This window comes from Hesperophylax consimilis, chromosome 26 (genome assembly GCF_061612785.1).
Source record: "Hesperophylax consimilis isolate HC1 chromosome 26, BYU_Hcon_1.0, whole genome shotgun sequence".
NCBI lineage: Eukaryota > Metazoa > Arthropoda > Insecta > Trichoptera > Limnephilidae > Hesperophylax > Hesperophylax consimilis.
The window spans coordinates 14195462-14217253 of NC_142861.1; the positions used below are offsets into that span (position 1 = coordinate 14195462).

The 21792-nt window shown below is 34.9% G+C and overlaps 1 protein-coding gene across 1 annotated transcript in view; it reads left to right on the forward strand.

Annotated features, from left to right (window-relative positions):
• The window catches only part of Glut4EF (Glucose transporter 4 enhancer factor), a 363979-nt gene that overhangs the window by 158155 nt on the left and 184032 nt on the right, over nt 1-21792 (forward strand). The gene's annotated exons all lie outside the window — the stretch shown is intronic.

Below are 21792 nucleotides of genomic sequence, written 5' to 3' on the forward strand. Positions count from 1 at the left end.
ACTCTCCGATGGTTTTCGGAAACCCATTTCTGAGAGATTTTTTAAATCCCCTTTTTAATGTCCGGTTGAACTCCGAATGCCTATTCATATCTACACTATGTATATTTTGATGTAACTTCGTTATTACGAAAATACAGGGTTTTCCAATAAGAGGTGTTATTTTGATATTCAATCGTAAAAGATCCATAGTTTCGTTGCAGGTGTGGCACGTAGCGCCGTTTTGTTGAAATTAAACGTTGTCCAGATCAATACCATCCAATTCCGTTGTCCAGATCAATATCATCCAATCTCTCTTGCACCGCAGTTGGAGGGATGGATTCATACATCCGTCACTCCTAGACATACTGACTCTTACTCCTATTAAATTCCTACTCACTTTTATTTTTTATTTTTTTTTTTTTTTTATTTATTTAGTACAGGTGATGATAAAATGACACATGAACACATAAAAAATACTTTGACTGCTCCAGCCTCATTTTCGAAAAAGTAAGGTCCAATGACTCCGCCGGACCATAAACCGCACCAAACAGTCACACGTTGAGGATAAAGAGGCTTTTCAACAATAACTTTTGGGTTTTCCGAGCCCCAGATGCGACAATTTTGCTTGTTAACGAAGCCACCAAGGTGAAAATGGGCCACATCACTCAAGATGATTTGAATTTGATCCACTCAAGTGAATATTAATAATTTCAATGCGTTTTTGAAGCGTGTATCGTTCCATTTGTATTAATGGCGTAGTTTCTACTTGTCAAATGTCAAAAATGACAGCTTCAAAAGTAACATCTACCGAAATAGCGGGCTATTCAAAATAACACCTCTTATTGGAAAACCCCGTAGTTGACAACACTTGATATAATATAACCGCTTATAGGTACATAAGAAAAATCGATACAATCCCCTACAAAGCAATGCCACAATTTTATCATCCAGGTGGAAGAAATAAAATAGAGCCCGTAATAAAAACCGCTACATTTGCGGTTCTGCAACCGACATTTCTAAATGTGCCATGCCGGTTACGGTTTGTTGGGTCTCGCAGCTTTGGCGATCCGTGTACTGTGAAATCGTCCAATTTGGTGGCCTTTTAGATAATAACTGACTGCAAGGCTCAAGGCCAAATGAACCTTCACCAACTAATTACATTCACTCTCCGTGCATCATGTGCTCCTGGTACTAATAGATGATTAATTTCTAAATAAATATTCTTAAAAAAGCGTGATGCTTTTTTAACAATCTTTATTAGTAGATTTAATCCGCCCACCAGCAGCGTAGCGCCGGATCGAGAGAGACTGGTTGATGGAGACCTTTTGACCTCTCCAGCCGAACTCTCTCTTGCACCGCAGTTGGAGGGATGGATTCATACATCCGTCACTCTTAGACACACTGACTCTTACTCCTATTAAATTCCTACTCACTTTTATTTTTTTTATTTATTTATTTATTTAGTACAGGTGACGATAAAATGACACATGAACATATACATAAAAAATACTTTGACTGCCCAACTAGGAGGAATTCCCGTTTTAGGACAGTCAAGTACTAGAGGTAGTAGGACTTCTCATGCCGTTGTCCTTCTCTGAGCATCCTCCTTCCTTTTATTAAAAAGCCCCTCCGCACAGCACCCACGAAGAAAAATGAGTATCGCTGATTTATTAAAATCCTGTTAAAAAGGTGATAGCACCCCATTTCGTAAAATTATTAGTACTTTCATATTATTTCGGAACACGTATTTATTACATATTGACAAAATGCGAAAATATTACAAGTTTTATGATCACGTGTTCTGACATCGCAACAACACATTCGTGTTTTACTTGGATAGTTTATTAGAAAATCTATCAATTAATTCGTTGAAGGCCTGCAGTTCCATTTTTAACAGGAAAACAAATAGTTTGATTAGATTTTTTTATAAATTAGCAATATTTTATTTCAGTAAGTTTTCTCCGTACCCAATTAGACGGCATAGGCCCTGAGTGAAATTATTTTCCTTAGGGCCTCCTGTGTGGAGCTAATGTTTTGAACAATTTAACGGATGTTTCAAAGCTCCATTCCATAGCACGTGATTGAAATTGTGTTCCGAGCTGAAAGAAATTGTATTGGCTTAGAAAGCTCCGATATTGTGGATAAAAAGGTTCTTAAAATTTCATAAAAAACTCACCGTTAGCTAGTGTTTAGATAGACATTAAGGGGGAGACATTAAGCAAGGCATTAATTTATTCTATAAATATATTAATGTCAATTATTATAATTAGTAATTGACACCTTCTGGGCACGAGGTCTACAGTTTGAATGCAATATTAAATACGTGAATTATGTCTGACTGGTGTGTCTTAGTAACTGACGCAATTCACGATATTCTTGGCCAGAGTGACCAGCCGCAACCTTAATTTAATTACGCTTATCAATAACAACTTTTCACGACTTTATAATTGTCCGACTTAATAACAAATTGGAATTTTTGTTGTTCAACTCCTCGTTCCTTATCTATAATTGTATTTTCGAATATATTTGAAAGTTAAATACTTCTGCTAAGCAATCATTCTTATTATATGATGACAAATACTGCAATCCTGTACTTTGTTCATAGAAGCTTCCTGATTAACCCTTCAAACTAATTTGTTCGCTTTTGGGAACAACTCTCATGGTCTTATGGAAATCATATCCCTTACTGTCATTGTGAGGAATATGATATAAACTCTAAACCAGAGGTTCCCAAAGTGGTCTATATGGACCCCCAGGGGTCGATTTCGGCATGCTGGGGTCAATGTCAGCGAGAAAAAAAATTGGGGGTCCACGAGATTCAAATGGGGGTAGATACGAGCGGACCCCCATTTACCTCAAGTCAACATTTAGGAGTTCCGTAAATGACACAATAGACCTAACACAAATATAATAGACTGACAAATTACTTATTCGATATTTGTATTTTTATGTTTCGTAAAGTTGTTAATTGAGGTGTATAAATAGAGTCTACGTTCCCTTTCTCGTCAGAATTAATATATTAAAGTAAAACATTGCGCATTGGAGGCCGCGAATTTTCTTAGTTGCCATCTTGTTTTTGAAAAACGTCCATGGTAATAATGACGTTCAACATTTAAATGCACTTCACACAGACTTCAAAACTAAGTTTGAGGACATTTTGACTATGGAAATGCAACGTTGAAGAATCGGATATCATGTGACAAGACGAACTGACCGGAATAAGCACTGATAAAGAACTTAAGGGGCAGTTCTGTAGGGCTAGCTACAGAAAGAAATTCCCGTTACTTATCCTGCTTCATTTTCATTTGTTGTAATACCTCACAAGGGTGCCCCTGTCTGCACAATGTATAGACAGAGCAACTATACCGCCACCCGGTTGTTGGGCAGGCAAGGGAAGAGAATATTTTTACTAAAAAAATAAATGATTATCACATGGGACGTTAATAGTTTTAGGAAAATTCAATATTCGGCAGGCAGATATACGGGGCAAAAAAAGTTTGGAAACCTCTGCTCTAAGCGGTGTTAGAAAGAAAAATTTATAGTTAACCATTGAACAATTAAATGTGCACCTTTATAAAACCTAAGGTTTCGAACGCAATTAGAAAATAAAATTCGAAATTTTAATAAATTAATTATTATTTATAATAATAAAATTTGAAACCATATTTTATCACCTTTCAAAAACAGTTTATAGTTTTGGGATACGTTCAGAAATATTCCATTTTTTATTCTACACTGAAATACTCCGACCAAATGTCAAAATATGGCAGAGGTCTGAAGAGTTAATCACTACATAAACTCATGCATAATAAATGTATATTCATTCCTATACAAGATAAGATAGGAAATTGTCAATCATTTGAATTTCATTTCAATATTTCGATTATAAACGCAATATTAATTTCATTAACTTTAATTTTTGATACCCACGTTTCACTGTGATACGGACATTTTCCTTAATAATATCCATAACCTCTGGGTTAGGTTCAGGTCATAGATCAATGATCGGAGAACTTGGGTATTTAATTACTTTACTTTCAATCTTTTACCGAAAAATATTCAAGTGATTACTAAACTTCCTCAATATTTAAAAGAGTCAAAATTATGGCTTTTCGATACAGCAGTTGAAACTGTTTTTTATTTAATTTGTATCAATTTATGTTTCTCATAAAATATTCACCACTAAACACTTATACACACTAAACACTTATAACTTCACTATACACTATTGTAAACACTTTTTATACAAACCGCTTAGATAAAATGTAATCTTGTTTTTGTGTTATATGCCCACAGTTTATTTCTAGGTACAATAATATAATAACTTAAATATATTACCCACGCACAGGCTGCGCCTCAGTGGGTTCCCATCATTCGCTTTGATTTATATAATATTGTATGTAATTAATGTAAAAATTGGGAAAAATAAAGGAAAAAAAAACATTGATTCAATGTAGATATTTTTAATTAACTTCCGATTTTATGTCCGGTTTAAATCTTCCCCATAGGAAAAACTAAACCCTTCCACACACTTTTCCACAAATGATCATCTAGTCAATCAACATTATGCAAGTGCATTATATAAGCAAAATAAATACAAAAATATACAAGAACAACACGTCAACTCACCAGAGATCAAATGGGAAAATAATTCACCGACTCCAGATATTTTCATATCAGAGGGTTCGGCTCGGTAGAACTTCTAACAGGGCCTATAAATCCTACTGATCCCTCAACATAAATATTTAAAAAAATCTTTTATTATCCTACACGTATTCAAAATGACCGACTTTTGCATCTTTATGTATAAATTTTTTGATAAATCTAATACGCCTAAATTTTTAATGAGAGAGCTAGGTATAATGCAGGAGCCGAAATAACGAATGGTAATATTTTTATAGTCTGAGAATGCCAAATTCTTTTTATTTCATTTCCTAAATCTGTGTATTTTCTTATTTTTTCATTAACAGATTTTCGAATATTACAGGAATTTGGAATAGCGACATCAATGATATAAGTTATTTTTTTTAAATTTTGTCATGTAAAACTATATCGGGTCTATTAGGACTAATCGTTCGGTCTGTTAGTATAGTTTTATCATAATATATTTTATAAAATTCGTTTTCTAAAAATGAATTTGGTTCGTATTCATAATATGGTACTATATTACGGCAGTCAATCAAGTTATGTTTAATTACCAAATTTTGGTGAATTATTTTTAAAACTTGATTGTGCCTAAATGTATACTCGGACGGTGCTAATATAGAACATCCTTCTATTTCTGCGCTCAACTCTCCAATACTCAACCATTTGTTTGACGAAAATTTGTCAACATACGTTTGGTTGAGATAATTTTTTTTTTTTTTTTTTACAGTAATACCGCACAAGAGTCCCAACTGCTCCCGTCTGGAGCCAGTGAGACTATGGCATCCCCAATTGGGGTATGTTGTGAGGCTGAGGGTATTGGGGAGGGGAGGGAGATGGGGAAGAGGAAGGTGGGGAAGTACCTGGCTATTCAGATCTGGTCACCAAACACGGCTAAAGCCATTTCAAGCAACGTTTCAATTCTGAATGGTGGTCTTACACCAGGGCGATACTGAGAGTATCTTCCACTCTGGAACGTGCCGCAAATATACTATATATTATTTTAAATTAATTAATTGTGAAATAACACAAATTAATCAAATAAAATTTATTTGCGCACGCCGGGTTCGAACCCGCGACCTTCGGATCTGTAGTCAAAAGCGTATACCACTAGACCACGCCGGCCGTCAATTGAAGTGTTTTGCGTGTAAAATTTTATTTGTTAATTTGTTATATTTGTTAATTTCAACAATTTAGGAATAAAACTGTAGATTTGTATAAAAAAACAAGGCCAGTGTCTACATTTGGCCGACCGCCCGTCCGCCACAGGACACAGACACTCTCCTTTATAGAAAAACATATATAGATAAATGGAATTCTTAATTTTAGCAGCTGAATCCGGAACAAAAGGTTTCATAAAATCAATAGAATCAGTGTGGCAGATACTCTTGTGCAACAACCCAGAATTTGAACAATTCAACAAATTTATTTTTCAAGTTTTGTGGAAGTTCTTTTACAAATCATTATGGGCCAGTTGCTTCAAAGGACTGAAATACTAACAGAACTTTAGAAAATTATCATCGAAACTTGATGAATTGTTAAAATTCTCTCAGACAACCCGTCCTAAGTATCTCTCTGTGAAAGACCAGGATATAAACGTTGCTTGAAATGGCAATAGCCTTGTTTAGTGACCAGGTCTACATATCCAGGTACTTAACAACCTTCCTCTTCCCCATGTAGGTACCTACTTGGCCTCCGCACTTCCTTTCACAACATACCCAAATTGATAGTTATGCGTTCACATTAAAAAAATAATAATTCCTATTTCACAGGAGTTAATTACGTGCTTTATTTCAATGTAATGTGTAAGCTTCCCTTAGGAATTCAATTATAAACAGTAGCACTTCAATTTAATTCTATTTACAACATATATTGTTGATACTTCATTACAATGTTGGGATTTATAACTAGGTTAAGTAGAAATTTCAACAATATTAAGGACGGGTTGTTTCGGAGAATTTGAACAATTCATCAAATTTCAACGTTCATTTCCGGGTTCTGTGAAAGTCCTATTCAAGTTCTGTTATCATATCATTATAGGCTAGTTGCTTGACAAAACTGAAATAAAAACAGAACTTGAAAAAATATTTCACAGAACTTGAAAATGAACCTTAAAATTTGATGAATTGTTCAAATTCTCCGAAACAACCCGTCCTAAGTGTATTAAACTGTTATATTTTGCCTTTGTTAGAAGTCTGCTTGAAAACAATTCTCCCGTCTGGAACAACATTACAATATTCACGTACAAGCTATTGAAAGAATATCAAATAAATTCTTACATTTTCTAAGTTTTAAATTGGGTGTTCCAGCAATTTTGTTGAACTAACGACACTCTTAATGAAGTGAATATGATATGATATAAATGATTTTCACTGACATAGTATTTCTATATAAAATTCTAAATTATGCATGTGATAGTCTAGCATTGCTTGCATCGATAAGCTTTCTGATTCCAATACATAATATTAGAAGTCGGGATTTATTTCAGTGCAGAAATTCTGGTACTAACTACCATATGTATTCCTCATTGCCCAGAATACTTATGGAGGGAAATAATTATATCGAGTCAGTGGACATCATTAATTTATCACTCAAATACAAAAGATTGTTACTGAGATATTTTAGTCATGTATAATAAATATAATGTATTGTATTAATATATCATTTTAGTATTCATATGTAAAAGCTCCTAAAAAGGGCGTTTATAAAGTAATTAAGGCGATGCCATACGTAGTACTGCAAAATCATGTGTTTTGGTTTGAAAATTTGGTCGCCTAGAAATGTTTCAGATGCTTTTTAAATACTGCGAGTAGAATACATCTTGACCTTTGAAATAATCGAGTATTTTTTAGATAAGTCTTTTTATAAGCCCAGAAAAAAATAGTGTAAAGGCCTATAAATACTGCTTTAAAGTTCAAAATCTCCTACTTACGAACCCATTTTCGGTTATGATTTTATTGTATAATGTGAAAAAATTTAAATATTTATGCCTGAACATCCACAAAATAAAATAAAAGGCACTTTTTGGCCATGTTTTTTTCTTGCATAAATCAAAACAGGCTGATGGTGTCAAGCGGGAATTTAAACCTTATCGCCATCTACGTAAGGGTTCTTATTGATAGCGGGTCAATTTAAAATATTACACGACGTAGTGCATCGCCTTAACTTAACTCCTCAGGCTTTGTCATATTCTAAAATAAGGCCTATGAAAACTGCTTTAAAGTTCAAAATCTCCTACTTACGAACCCATTTTCGGTTATGATTTTATTGCATAATGTGGCAAATTAAGTTATTTATAAAATGATCGAAAAAAAATTAAATATTTATCCCTGAACATCCACAAAATAAAATAAAAGGCGTTTTTTGGCCATGTTTTTTTCTTGCATAAATCAAAATAGGCGGATGGTGTTAAGCGGGAATTTAAACCTTATCGCCACCTACGTAAGGGTTGTTATTGATAGTGGCTCAATTTAAAATATTACACGACGTAGTGCATCGCCTTAATAAACAATGTTATGAGTATTGAGTGACTAGCCAATTTCCTCTCTTTTCAAATTTGCCTACAAATCAGCCGTATGGTATTATATTATTAAATTCATAATTTAATGTTGCATTTAAAACATTGAATGCATTGTGTTGAAGACTGTTACATTGATTTGTCTGATTGGGCTTGTCGTGACCACGTACCGACAGTACCAACAGCTCCAACCTCGCAATAACTAGACAGTTGCTGTGAAGTGTCCGTGACGTTAAATTCGTTTTGCTGCAATTTATTGCACTCTTGTATGTATACAGTCTTGTATATGCATTAATTATGCAGTGTTCTATGTGTGCAGTTTTGCCTTCGGCTACCAAATGTTAAATTGCATGTACGAGCATTCATTTTTTTTATCTAATTCATTTATCGAGGCCAACTTCCAGTAGTCCAGAACAGCATCGTCCTTTCCGCTTTGAGTTGATCTTGTGATAATTTATTGTATGCACACGAAATCGTTTGCATTTGAATCAGTGACGTTTCGGAAAATCTTGGACCCCATGGCAAACTAGTAAACCGACCTTAACCCAAAAAGGAATTTTGGTCTTGAACACATAGAAAAAATGCAAAGTATCCTCGACTGTTACACCAATCATTTAAAGAGTCGTCAGTAATCATATTCTTATCACTCTCTCCATTAAAATGACGTAAAGCAGGGTTGGAATATTTTGTTGGAATGGACCTAAACCCAGGGGGACGGACAGTGTAGAGGCCAATACCACATCCTCAAGCATAAGGAACAGAAATAATAAAGCTGAGCAGGAGACAGTCTCGACTCTTGGAGGCTGTAACGCCGTTTTTGATGATCCTCTCTGTAGAATGGGCAATCCATCTAAAGGATCCCATCTAAACGGACGGATTTTAGCCATTAAAACACAAATACGTGCTACGTATGTTTATCCGGATTAAATGAATTGTGCACTTGGTTACGAGCTGTTTTTCGTGTTCAATAGCTACGACTTGCCAACTTTTGATCTTCATACATCCGCTAGATCAGTTCACTCTCTCCCACCCTTAAACATAAACTCAATATCTCATCTCTAAACAATAAATAATGACCAAGTCACTGTTTTATAAAACCGCTAATTATAGTTTTTTTCCAGACAATCAATAAAGGGCACCGAACAAATTCGAAACGTATTTTAAAATTGCATTTTAAATGAAGAACTCCATACTGTTACTATGAAAACTTGAAATATCTCGCAAGAAATCTTTAAATAATAAAACCATTCACTTCAGTTAGCTTACGCTGTGGAATCGTTTGATATATTGCAAAACGTTATTTCCTCTGCAGCTTGCAATGATTTGATTCATAAATTATTAGATTTCTAGTTGAAGCATTGAGTTACACGTGAATGTGAACATTTTGCTTGTATTTTACTCCATAAATGTTTTTTTTATTTCCGCTCCAAATGGTCCATTGTTTTATTACTTTTTAACCATAAAAGTCACATGGTATCTTCTCTGCCCTTTGGTTTGCTAAGATTTATGCAAATGATGTACAGAAATGATAATTTACTTACTTATTATGATTTTTGATGCTGGAACGCCGCACAACTGTCCTGGCACCCACACACACACACACACACACACACATACATCTTGCTTCATCCACATTCTAACATAAATGCTCTTATTCTGCAGCTAATCGGGTTATTTGATTTTTGATAGTGTTAGGCCATCCTAGAACATTCCAGACCTCGTCTTCCATACAATTTCTCTACATACGTCTCCTGTTAGTGACAGGCTGACACTCTTTCTATTTTTAGTTGATTTGGATTGGTTTCGGATGATTTATGTCGGGTCGGGATGGATCGAGTCAGGTCGGGACGGGTCGAGACGTCGGTATAGGTCGGGTCGGGGTGGGTCAGGTCGGGTCGGTCGGGTCCACATTTTTTAACAAAAATAATAATAATTACCCTATAGGGCGCAACGGGCAAAAATGCATTTTTTCGACTAAGCGCTTTATCAACGTCAGTATAATAATATATGACAGAAATTACTGTATCTATGAAGAGGCAGGAGAATGAAGTGGGAAACAAAAATAAGCGGGAAACGAGAAACCAATGTTTAATCATCTCTTTTATTCCTGCCCATCCTAAATTACAATATTGGATTATTAGGTTGCCTATACCGGCCGATTAAACTCCAACAAACTCCTTTCTTCCCCCTGGTGTACCGGTCGCACCGGGATATGAGTGCTCCTGGCTGGGGTGGTACATTCATATCATATCGTTTGGTAATCAGATCTCTCACAAAGGCGATTGTTTTGAACCCGCGACTTCTGAGCTTATAACTCACAATCCTGTCGCTCGGCCCAAAACCTCCTAGACTCTGCCACGAAGCTGCAAAGAGTTATTTTACATTGCTCTTTCTCCACGCCCGTCATATTTTATACATTCAGAATAGTGTTACATGAATCGATTTGGATATTTTCATGTTTCTCCTGTTGCCGGGCAGCCATTTTCAGCTTTCTAACCGACAGCGACTTCTTCTTACATTAACATTTCGATCGGCGCACTTGCTCCAGTTAGTTGCGCAGACAAATTTAATGCAAAACCACCGTTTGACGCGAGCGCTCGAGTTTCACTTTTATGTAACATTTTTAACGGCTCCGAGAATCACAATATGTAATTTATACCATGATTATTAGCAGACCAGATCGTTTTCTTCACGTTTGCAATTGCTAGTGGGAAATTACTTTTATGTATACACATCGAGCTTTCCATACATAATCTATTCAAGGGAAGTGATTATACGAATGTACGTTTATCATACGTCCCGTTTTAAACATACGTCCCGACCTCATTATATATAATTTTCTGCAATTTATTCCATGATTATTAGTAGAACTGAGCATTTTCTTCATCTTTGCTATCGCTACTTCGACTTTTATTCGAAGACCTTTCCATAAAATTATCTATTCTAGAGAAGTCATTATACACAAGTATGCTCATCAAACGTCATGTTTTGACCGGAATTATTCCGGTAAATTTTGTAAACAACCTCATAGTGGGTACCTACCTATATCTGTAGCCTTTGTGAAATTGTAAAGCTTTCAGTATCGCCCTGGTAAAAAGTTTTGGAAGTCATCATCGAGTCTTCTGAAACGTACTTGAAATGGCTTTAACCGTGTTTAATTACCAGATCTGAATAGCCAGCCCATCCCCACTCAGCCCCAATGTATGTAATGTATTATCGTATGTGGTAATCCTATGCTTGTTATATTTATATGATATATTATGGTATTCCACTGTTTAGCAGAATTGCTGAGAATTATTCTCAATCACCGTGATTTATTTATCGACAATCGACATGCGAGTCGACTCATTAGCATAAACGGTATTCGATTTACCATCGGATTGAACGATGATGAAATATGGACACGAACATTTTCACACTTTCAAGCCACCATTTGCATTAGAGCGAATGTCGTGATTTACCTAACCTCTGAACATTACGAACTTGCGCTTCTTATTCCAATCACAAATACTACTATCGTTAAATTTGATGAAATATCAACTATATTTATAAAAATTCTCTAATATTAGAAACCTATCCCCGAAACAATATTATTATATTTTTCTACAGAAAGTTACTATAATTTTAAAATTACATTGACTAGTCGTATCTGGTAGTTGATTTAAGTGGAAACTTCAAAGGATCACTTACATACTGCTCTCTGTCAAGAGACACTTTAAAAATATTCTGAAAAAAAAAACTACTGTCACTTAATTAATCTCACAAATATCCCTAGTTTTCCATAACTTCCTTTCTTTTTTAAAATTTATTATATTAATATATTATCCTTCACTACTATAAAAAAAAATACTACAGCAAACATACATTTATGTACAATTAATTATTTTAAGTACTAACTAACAACAACATTTATGTACACTCCCCTTCCATACACAAACAAATGCTTTCAATGGAAGAGTAGTAAAAAGACCCAAGATGTAAAATGAATTATGTACCATGTAAACATATTATTAAAAATAAAAAATAATTTATAAAAAATAAAAAATAAATCACGTACAAACAAATGGCACTTAAGCGGATAAAATTTGCAGTGATGTAGAATTTTACAACACAACTTTTTGTAAATATTTTATTATGTTCCGTTCATATTTCTTTTGTGTGAAAGACTAATCCGACAAATGCAATTGAAATATAATATCTATTACAGTGTTTAACTACTACTCTGTGCTATGCACTCGTAAAATAAATAATTGGGAATTCAAGGTGGCAATATTTAGCTTTTGACTCTTTTAATTGCCAGGGGGCTAACCTTTTCATTTTACCCTGAGTTAGGAAGAGCAACTTGTAAGTGTCGATGGATAGCCTTCATATGATCTGAGATATATGCTCATCTCAGTAGAGAGATGTTTAAAGTATGTCAGATGTTCTCTACTATTGGAACGTTAACCATCATAATCGAATTGATTCTTTTCAACAGCAAGATTGCTCTCCCCACCTTAGTTATTCCTGCAGGCTGGAGATAAAACATTATATGCTATTGGTGATGGTAAATAAAAACTGATGGTAACTATAAAAAGCCGAATAGGAAAAACAACTTTTTTTGGCATATTCATAAATATACGCCTTAAGGTAGGCCTTAAGATAGGCAAAAGAAAAATGCATTTTGCGGAAAATGCTTACGTGCTGGAAAAAAACTGGGGGCATTTCTGAACTCAGCGCACTAAAATACACAAGAAAGCAATTTGGTCGCAGGCCTGTGTAATCACCGGGGACATAGAAATGAATGAACTCCGTGATAGCCGATTTCAAACAATCCACCAATCAGTTTGAAGAAATCTGTAGCATTCTGATCCGTAGATGGTTAATTCCAACCTTACCCAAAAGAAAGTCGGTACGATAGAACCACGGGTAGTAACCATACTCCCTCTGAATTGCTTCTGAACTCTGTCCAATATGAGGGAATACTTTACCCGATTAAACTTTAACAATGGTCTCACACTCTGTAAGATTTAAGAGTGTTTTATATGTGTATATGAGCATATTACCTATGAAACGAAAACAAGACCAAATCAATTTTGTATTTCTTTATCTGACATGTTGCAGCTATGTCCAAATCCAAATGCAATCTCAATACTTGTTTCATAAAATGAAATTGCCGACTTGCGGTTCTGAAATGAAATTGCAAGCACTGCTTTTGATACGCTTCAAATTAAACGGCTCCCAAAATCAAATTGCATTCCATCTCGCTGAAAGTGAACGTCATTCCATTTATTGCAAAAATAAATCAAATAGTAATAAAATTGACTATTCCAGTTGTGGATTGAATATTACATTAATTTAGGCATGTTATTTCCACACTGCTTGATTTCAAATACATCTTCACTTTCCGGTTAGTTTTTGTGGAGCCAGTGCGTAGAGTTATAATTATATATCTAGTCGAAACTTGTTCTACGCGATAATCGGTGCGCGTAGACCGGATTCGGTAGTTTTAAATAAAGCGTTGGAAGAGTTGGAAGAGTTGGAGGTCAGTTGGAGGTATACTTCATGTCTCATCTAAATAAAATACATCAATGAGCCAGTGGGATTATTTACCCTCAATATGGGAATGTTGAAAGACTGAAGGAAGTGGGAATGGAAATGAGATAGGAAAGTAGAAGGTTGGAATGTAGGTGCCTAGCTCTTCAGACCCAGTTTAATTAAAAAAAAGCTAAATATTAACTAATTCTTGAAATTTGTACTCTTTTCTTCGAGGATGTTAAATTAAACAGACCACTTTCGGCTGTCGGTGCATGTGTGCGCGCGTGATAAAATTGCATTCCTGCGTAATACGGTAAATTATTTAAGTTCAATGAATTTTTGATTTTCAATATTTGAACTAATAAGTATTAATCATATCAAACAAGCGATAAAGTTTAAAAAAATAATTAATAATTCATTTATTTTTATAAGCAATAATTGTTCGCCTGAAACACTCATCCACATTGAAAAAATCTCCTGATAAAAAATACATGACGCCAACGGGACTCGAACCCGTGTCCATTCGATTTCCGGTCGAAAGCTCTGACCACTGAGCTATGGGGGCTTATTTCTTACCCGAGAAAATATTGAATATATGCTAGTGTTTCATTCAACAATTACTGCTTTTTACATTTTTTCACCTGAGAACAACCAACTTTATTTTTATATGAGAAAGGCATTGTAAGTGCTAAATCTCTCACTAGATGGCGTTGATACAAATTGTATACATTTTTTAGGTGAAATACTTGGACTTGTCAAATATTAATTATTATTTTTGAAAAAAAAAAAAAAAAAAAAAAAAAAAAAAAAAATAATAATAATAATAATAATAATAATTAATAATTCATTATTCGATAATTGTATTTATTTTCTTTAAATTTTTAACAGATTTATCTGACAGGTCAATTCAAATAAATATACTTTTATTACAAAGTTTAAGGTTGGAGGAGATATGACTTTGCACACAGAGGACACTATAATAAAAACACTGCATATTGCATGATTTACAGTTGCGATTTTATCCTATATTACTCCATTAATTTATCTTATATTATAAATTTTTTTAGATCTCTTTAATTTGTCAACACAAATATATAAATATAAAGAAAATTGATAATATTTGGTTTTCACAAATCCAAAACTTATAATATCCCGTGATTTTTCACCGGTCTGAGCTAGTGATAACATGAAGGCTGGTTTGTAAGTCGACCGAACAGGCGTGACGCCGTAAGTCGCATCCTGTTGCCATGCAGAAAACAATAATGACTATTGCAACGCGCTGTCTCTATGCAGCCAGGCACCAATGCAGCTAGATGCAACCATTTCGCAAGTGCAGCCGATTGCACAACCAGCCCCGTTTTCAGGTCGAACTATAATTATTATCCTTTTCTTCAACTCCTAACTCACGATTCGCCCGAGAATAACTGTTTTCATTTTTGCTGTCGATATTTATTTTGTCTATGCTTTTTGTGCAATATCCGAGAATCAAATATCAATATACTAATTAATATACATCATGTTTATTAATTTCCCACCCTACTTCTAGCCGCTGCGCGATATTAATTTTCTTGTCAAACAATATAAAATTCCAGTTCCGAGTGTTTGGTTCGTAATGCATTCATTCAACGTATTGTGAATGACGAAAAAAAAAACAAAGTTGTGTGAGGAAGCCTGTTTACAACGAGAATATTCTTAAATGGTTTAGAAATGAGGACCAGCTGAACATGATAAGTGAGGACGATCGATAAAGATAATCGAATACCTTTGTCAGTTCATGTCAAATGTCGGCACAAGAGGAAACTGTGTTAGTTAAATGCATTTAGGTATATTATTTTGATTGTAAAAAACTTAAAAAGTTTAATTTGAAATTCTCAATTTAATATCATCACTTCCGTCAATTGAACCGTACTGTCCTCGGCCGTGTACGTGCAAATACTCGCTCTACCAAGGTGTGGCAAAGGGTTAAATACATTGTTTTATCAACGATCAATAATTCTTTGATTTCTCTAAGGCTAACCAACAATAATTCGTAACATTTGTGTCAGTCCAAAGAAACGCCAATGAAATGGTATAACCGGCTTGCACCTATAACAATAATAAGTACCCCCATAACTATCGAGTAGTTAGATTAATTATTTTTGACTCCTGGCTCCAAGAATAGGTACGCATAAAGACTTCCTTTCTCTTTTCCAAGGTAACAAAGTAACAAGTAACAGTAAACTCAAAGCAATTTTGTTCTTGCTCAAACTAAATCCTATACCGATACATCACCTATTTACTGCAGCCCGTAAACGTGGTGCTTACGTGGAGTATAAAACTGATAATGCAGCACAATGATGAAAAGTATAACAACAACAAAAACGTTCCTGTGACCCTTTTTTTACTTTCAATCATTCATTTCATTTGAGATCATCACTCAATTTATATCTTAGAATTCCTGATGATCCTTTTCTTGGTAAGATAGTATATGTATGTTCTACATTAATTATAAACCCTCGATTAGATCAAGAAGTCAATTTCGTCGATCGTTTGTTATTAATTTTACACTTTTCTCTACTTTCTTCTTTTTGTATTTTATCAGAGCGTTGCATCAATAGTCAATAACAATTTTACCTAACCTCACCTAACACAAACAATAGAGCTTGTATGGGGATCATCCCAAAGGAGGCAATAAAAACAGTAAAGCTGCCGAATTAGGTTAGGTTAAGAGGGGCATGTAGGTACCTACATTTTACAATCGTGTCGATACAGCCACGTCAAAACTTGCAGTGTTATTTTCGATTATATTTTGCGTCTGTACAACCAGTACCTACCCAATTAATTATACATTCCACGTTGACTCCAGTTCTGAATTCCAATTAAATTAAAACTAACACATCTGCGGGTCTCATCTCTTCCAACATGTATTGCATTAAAACTAGTCCAATGGATGAGCTATATTATTGTACATGCATTCTACAGTTTGAAGTTTGAATCGTGGGTATTTTGTCTGTATTCGTAGTAGTTTGTACCGTGTTCTAGAATTAGACAGCGTGATAGGAAATTATGTCATGCCGTCCTTGTAACAGTTCTACCGGGGAGCTACTTCTATAATAGTAATGCTGCCCTGCGAACGCAGCCATTTAATCTGTCTCAGAAAGCATTTTGATATTGTCAACTGTCTTATTAATCTCTCATATAATATTATTATGAATAAATAACTAAGCAGGTTTTGCAATTAGGTAATTAAGCATGTTTTTACCCTGATTCTACTTTTGACAGCTCGATAAATTGTTGAAAAGCTTGGTGATTTAAAATAATGCGCTTTGTAGAATTTTCTGCGTAAAATAGCTTTTTTATGATAGTGGTTGCTTTGTTGAAAGAACAAGTGAAGGGCATCACATAAAAACATGGTAGGTACCTTATATCAATTCAAAAATACGAACCAAAAATTGCTGATAAAAAGTAAACTTCTGACTAAAGAATCACTGGGATCCTTTCGACCATACATGTGGTTGGTATAATATTTCGTATTTTCGTTCAGTATTCTTCTTTTGGTGCTTTGTTTCTTTTGGTTACCGTCAGTGCTGTATTCACCCAGCAGGCTCTGCCTGAAACAACACTGTGGAACTGCACTCGTATCAGTCACTATTAATTGGGTAATCTTGTTTTGGTTTACCTAATAGCGCGACCAATGCATGGCCGCAATTCTGGATACAAATGCTGCTTAACCTTCGCTAGTCTTTACTCATCGCTAACGTTACACAGTATACAGTACACAGTTCCTAAGTCTATTAATTTCTATTCCGTAATATCGCTTTGCTTACTACCGGCCACTATGGCATTATAAAACAATAAAAAGTGTTCCACGCTGATTGTTCTTGGCAACTTGTTGCATAAACCACACTGCACTTTCACATTATTTCTCCTTCCCCTTACCGTCTTTGGAATGCCTCGGATTCCCCGATCGTCCATTCATAACTCATACGCATTCCTGACGGAGAAAATTACTTACCACTTCTTCATTAGGAAGTCTATTTTTTCAATTAGCATGCAATCATGGCGCTACTAGTAATATTCGATGTACGATGTGCACTCAATCTCTCAACACCAAGCAGCAAGCACACTTTTGAAAATAACTATATATACTAGTATGTAGTATAAATGCTCGTATATATTATACAAATAAAAATGCTTCCAAGAAAGAAAAAAAAACGAAATACGAGTAAAATCAACTCATCTCGGCTTATTTTAAAACTTTTTTTTTCTTCTTATGTACACCTACCCATTGACATTCGAAAAATATGGAACAACCATTGTGTCGAATTTCGAAGCTCCATAGGTCCATAGGCTCACCGTAAGACAATATTCCATTTTCTGCTTTATTGTTACGATTTATAAAGAAATTTAAAATTGTTTTAGTTCTTGGTTAGATTACTTTCGTTTTTAACACCCGCGTACAACTCGACACACTTCACTTGGTATTTAACATTACAGATTTAAGATACAAAAAGTGTATGGATTTATAAAAAGCTCGTTAGTTCTTTCCTCCTTTAGCCGTCTGCAAATTTAAGTTTGTCAAGCTTAACTACCGTTCCATCCATATTATCCGATTTAGCAGTTTTGTTACTCAAAATGAACGGTTTATGAACACAACTGAACCTCTGTCCCAAATTTTAAACCCTGCGAAATTTTAGCCAATTGTTCAGGAGTCGAAAATTATGACTACGAAGTTATCAGAATGATTACTTTATTTAGGAAATTTGTAATTAGACAAGAAGCAAATCCAAAATGTCTTCGAAGATCATAAATCACAAAGGTAACAGTAGATAAAACCACAAAAATATACTTTGAAATGTAGTTTTTAGGATCGTACTGATAGTTGTGACTATTGTATCCGTTGTCAGTTGTGGTTTTACTTTTGTGTCCACTTTTCTCTGCTTTGACCCTTCTCTTTCATGTTCGGTATCAAATAACCATTGTTTCTGCGACCCTATCTCATTTCAATGGACAAAACCCAAGGTTCCTACACTCAAAACTCAGAACCAAAACTGCTCCCAAATTAGGCATAGATTCTAGTTTCCAAGATCTTAGATAGGTCATAGATCATTCAAAATTACTTGGACACCTAATAATACTATCTTTACCGATCCTTTAAAAATGTAAACCGTAACTGTAACGTAAATTGGAAAATTGTAACTGTTGCAGATTGCCAATTCATTTTTATGTGAATTCTATACACATTTTTTTTCCATATTTCCTATTTCTATTCATATCCTGATTTTATACATCACACGCACGTTAATTGTTCACAATTATGAGTGGATATGTGTCTATGTTAATTTCACATGTTTATGCGTCAAAATACTGCTGATTAACCGATTCTGATTAAAGCATAGTGAGAAGATGGAGATGATCCGGATCCCGGTTCCGTTACCGTAGTGATGTGTTGATGTGCTGAAGCTGGTAGAGTCGGTAGGTACTTCTAGTGATGTACACTTCACGGTCGGCCGGACCCGACCCATTTCCTATCCGGGTCACCGTGTTACCGCTGCCCGTTTGTAAACCATAGATATTTTATTAGTAAACCTACTGTAGATCTCGCAATTTCTGTTTACCGAACATCAATACTCGATACGGAGTACGGGGCCCGATGTTTTAAGCAAACAGAACACGTACCGCCGATATATTATCGGTGATGAGTTTGCTTTGACACTGGAATGTAACTGGTAGCTAAGGATTGCGTAGATTGAATCAACTTATCCATTTTGCTGATTTAAAAGCCTTTTAAGATTGACAACACGGAAGTAGATGAACGTTGAAGTAAAATATACGTAACCTCTTTTTCTTGTCGTGTTCCCCTTTGCGATTACGGGACTATCTTTGAATATAGTTGCGCTTTCTAATACAATTTCCGTCGTGCCGTGGGTTCTTCAATCCATCGAGTACCATTACAATTATTATCAAAATCAAATAATTCCTAAAGGTCTACTGTTATACTCTCCTATTTGCCTTTCCAATTAAATAATTCCTAAAGGTCTACTATTATACTCTCCTATTTGCCTTGCCAATTAAATAATTCCTAAAGGTCTACTGTTATACTCTCCTATTTGCCTTTCCAATTAAATAATTCCTAAAGGTCTACTATTATACTCTCCTATTTGCCTTGCCAATTAAATAATTCCTAAAGGTCTACTATTATGCTCTCCTATTTGCCTTGCCAATTAAATAATTCCTAAAGGTCTACTATTATAATCTCCTATTTGGCTTGCCAATTAAATAATTTTTAAAGGTCTACTATTATACTCTCCTATTTGCCTCGCCAATTAAATAATTCCTAGAGGTCTACTATCATACTCTCCTATTTGCCTTGCAAATTAAACCTTTAAGGTTCCCAATAGGACCTTGAATATGATATCATTAGCACGTGTACCAGTTTGCTTGCGCAGCTGTATTACGAGGACGTGCCATATTTTTTTCTATTCAAACTTGTCGTTTTATGAAATTTAATGACGTTGGCAGATTTTGGTATCATACTGATTTCGTAATAGAAATGAATTTCATCAGAAACTGACTGCACTCATCCGAAATCAAAGCATATTGGTTTTTACAACATTCTCTCTATTAACCATGGTAAACCACGGTCTTATAATATTCTGCTTGTCATACAGCACAGTAATTTCAACTGCTCACGATAGTGGCGCTATCGCACTAAGAAGAAGTAGGCACCTGCAATCGATTCTTCGATTGTGAATGTCAGTCTTTCAAAGTTGATGAAGTCTTGATGTTGAAATACGCAAATGAGGAATTCTCCCTATAGGTATCAATTATACTACCAATATTGATTAGGGCAATGATATTATGTTAAAAAACTTGTCACGACATGATGACGATAACCTTTTCCTCATCTCTACGTTTTAAGACGATCTTCGTGAGTAACACCGGGTTTTCCCATATTATGAGAAGTTACGTTTATTAACTGAAATTACAAAAAAAAAACCTAAAGCGCGGCGCGATGGAAACTTTCCGAGGACTCGAAATTAATGTTTTGCCAACCGGAACTCTGAAATCGGAACTCTTTACACTTTTTACTATTTCTACTTAATCGGAACGGAGACATCCAACCGTGCCTCTTATGTTCAGGGCTTATGTTTGCTTAAGTTTTAATTGTGAATGAGGACAGGAATAGTAAGATGTTGAATTTTTAAATCACTTTCACTCGCAAAAAATTAACATCTTGAGTCTTTGAGAGTGGTTTTACAATCCACAATCCGTGATTAATATCCGAAATCTAGCGTCTTGGGATGACGAAACGCGTAATAGACGTTTCACTCTCGGATCGGCACCGCACTCACCTGCGAAGTGGGTTTTAGGTTAAGTTTAGGTCGACTGGAGATTGCATTCTCGCTATTTGGCGAGGCTGTGCCGACCCACTGACCGAAAAAATGGAAAGTCGAACTGGCACTACCACCGACTGACAGTACGGAGAGTGGCCGACACGACTCCCGTCATGTTTAATGATGTTCCTGATGCCGATGATGAAAAAAATCACATTTAAGTTTTTTAAATATTATGTCACTTCCTCTCAAGTGTTCCGCAGCCAATGGGACTATGGGTTCCGTGATAAATCAACACACCTTTAAAATATCATTAAAAGTCGTGAAAATTTTACCTAGTTTTTGTTTAATTACTTTTCACAACTTTATATCACTTTTTAAAGGTGTGTTGAATTGTCATTATGATAATTGTCATTATGCTCAAATAAGCTTAAGGAAGTTGAGAGGTCAAGGAGGAAGATTGAGTAAATGGGAAGTAGGTTGTCTATTCCAACCAACTTTTTGATTCTGAATGGCTAAGAATGTAAATACAAGAACAAAGAACCTGCCTTTTCGACTACGTAGAGCTAAGATATCCTGAATTTGGGATATTTTGTAAATGTGCGGATAAAGCTAGTGGGAGAGAAGGAGACGGAAAAGAGGTACCTAGCTATTCAGATCTGGTCAATTAATAGGAAAAACACAAGCCAAAAATACGTCTATTCTTAGTGTATAATCACCACGAATATATGTATAGGTAATACGCGTAAAACATGAAAGTGGTTTTTATTTATTTTGTAATAATTTTATAAGATAGAAAAAATTAATAAAGGGAAACTT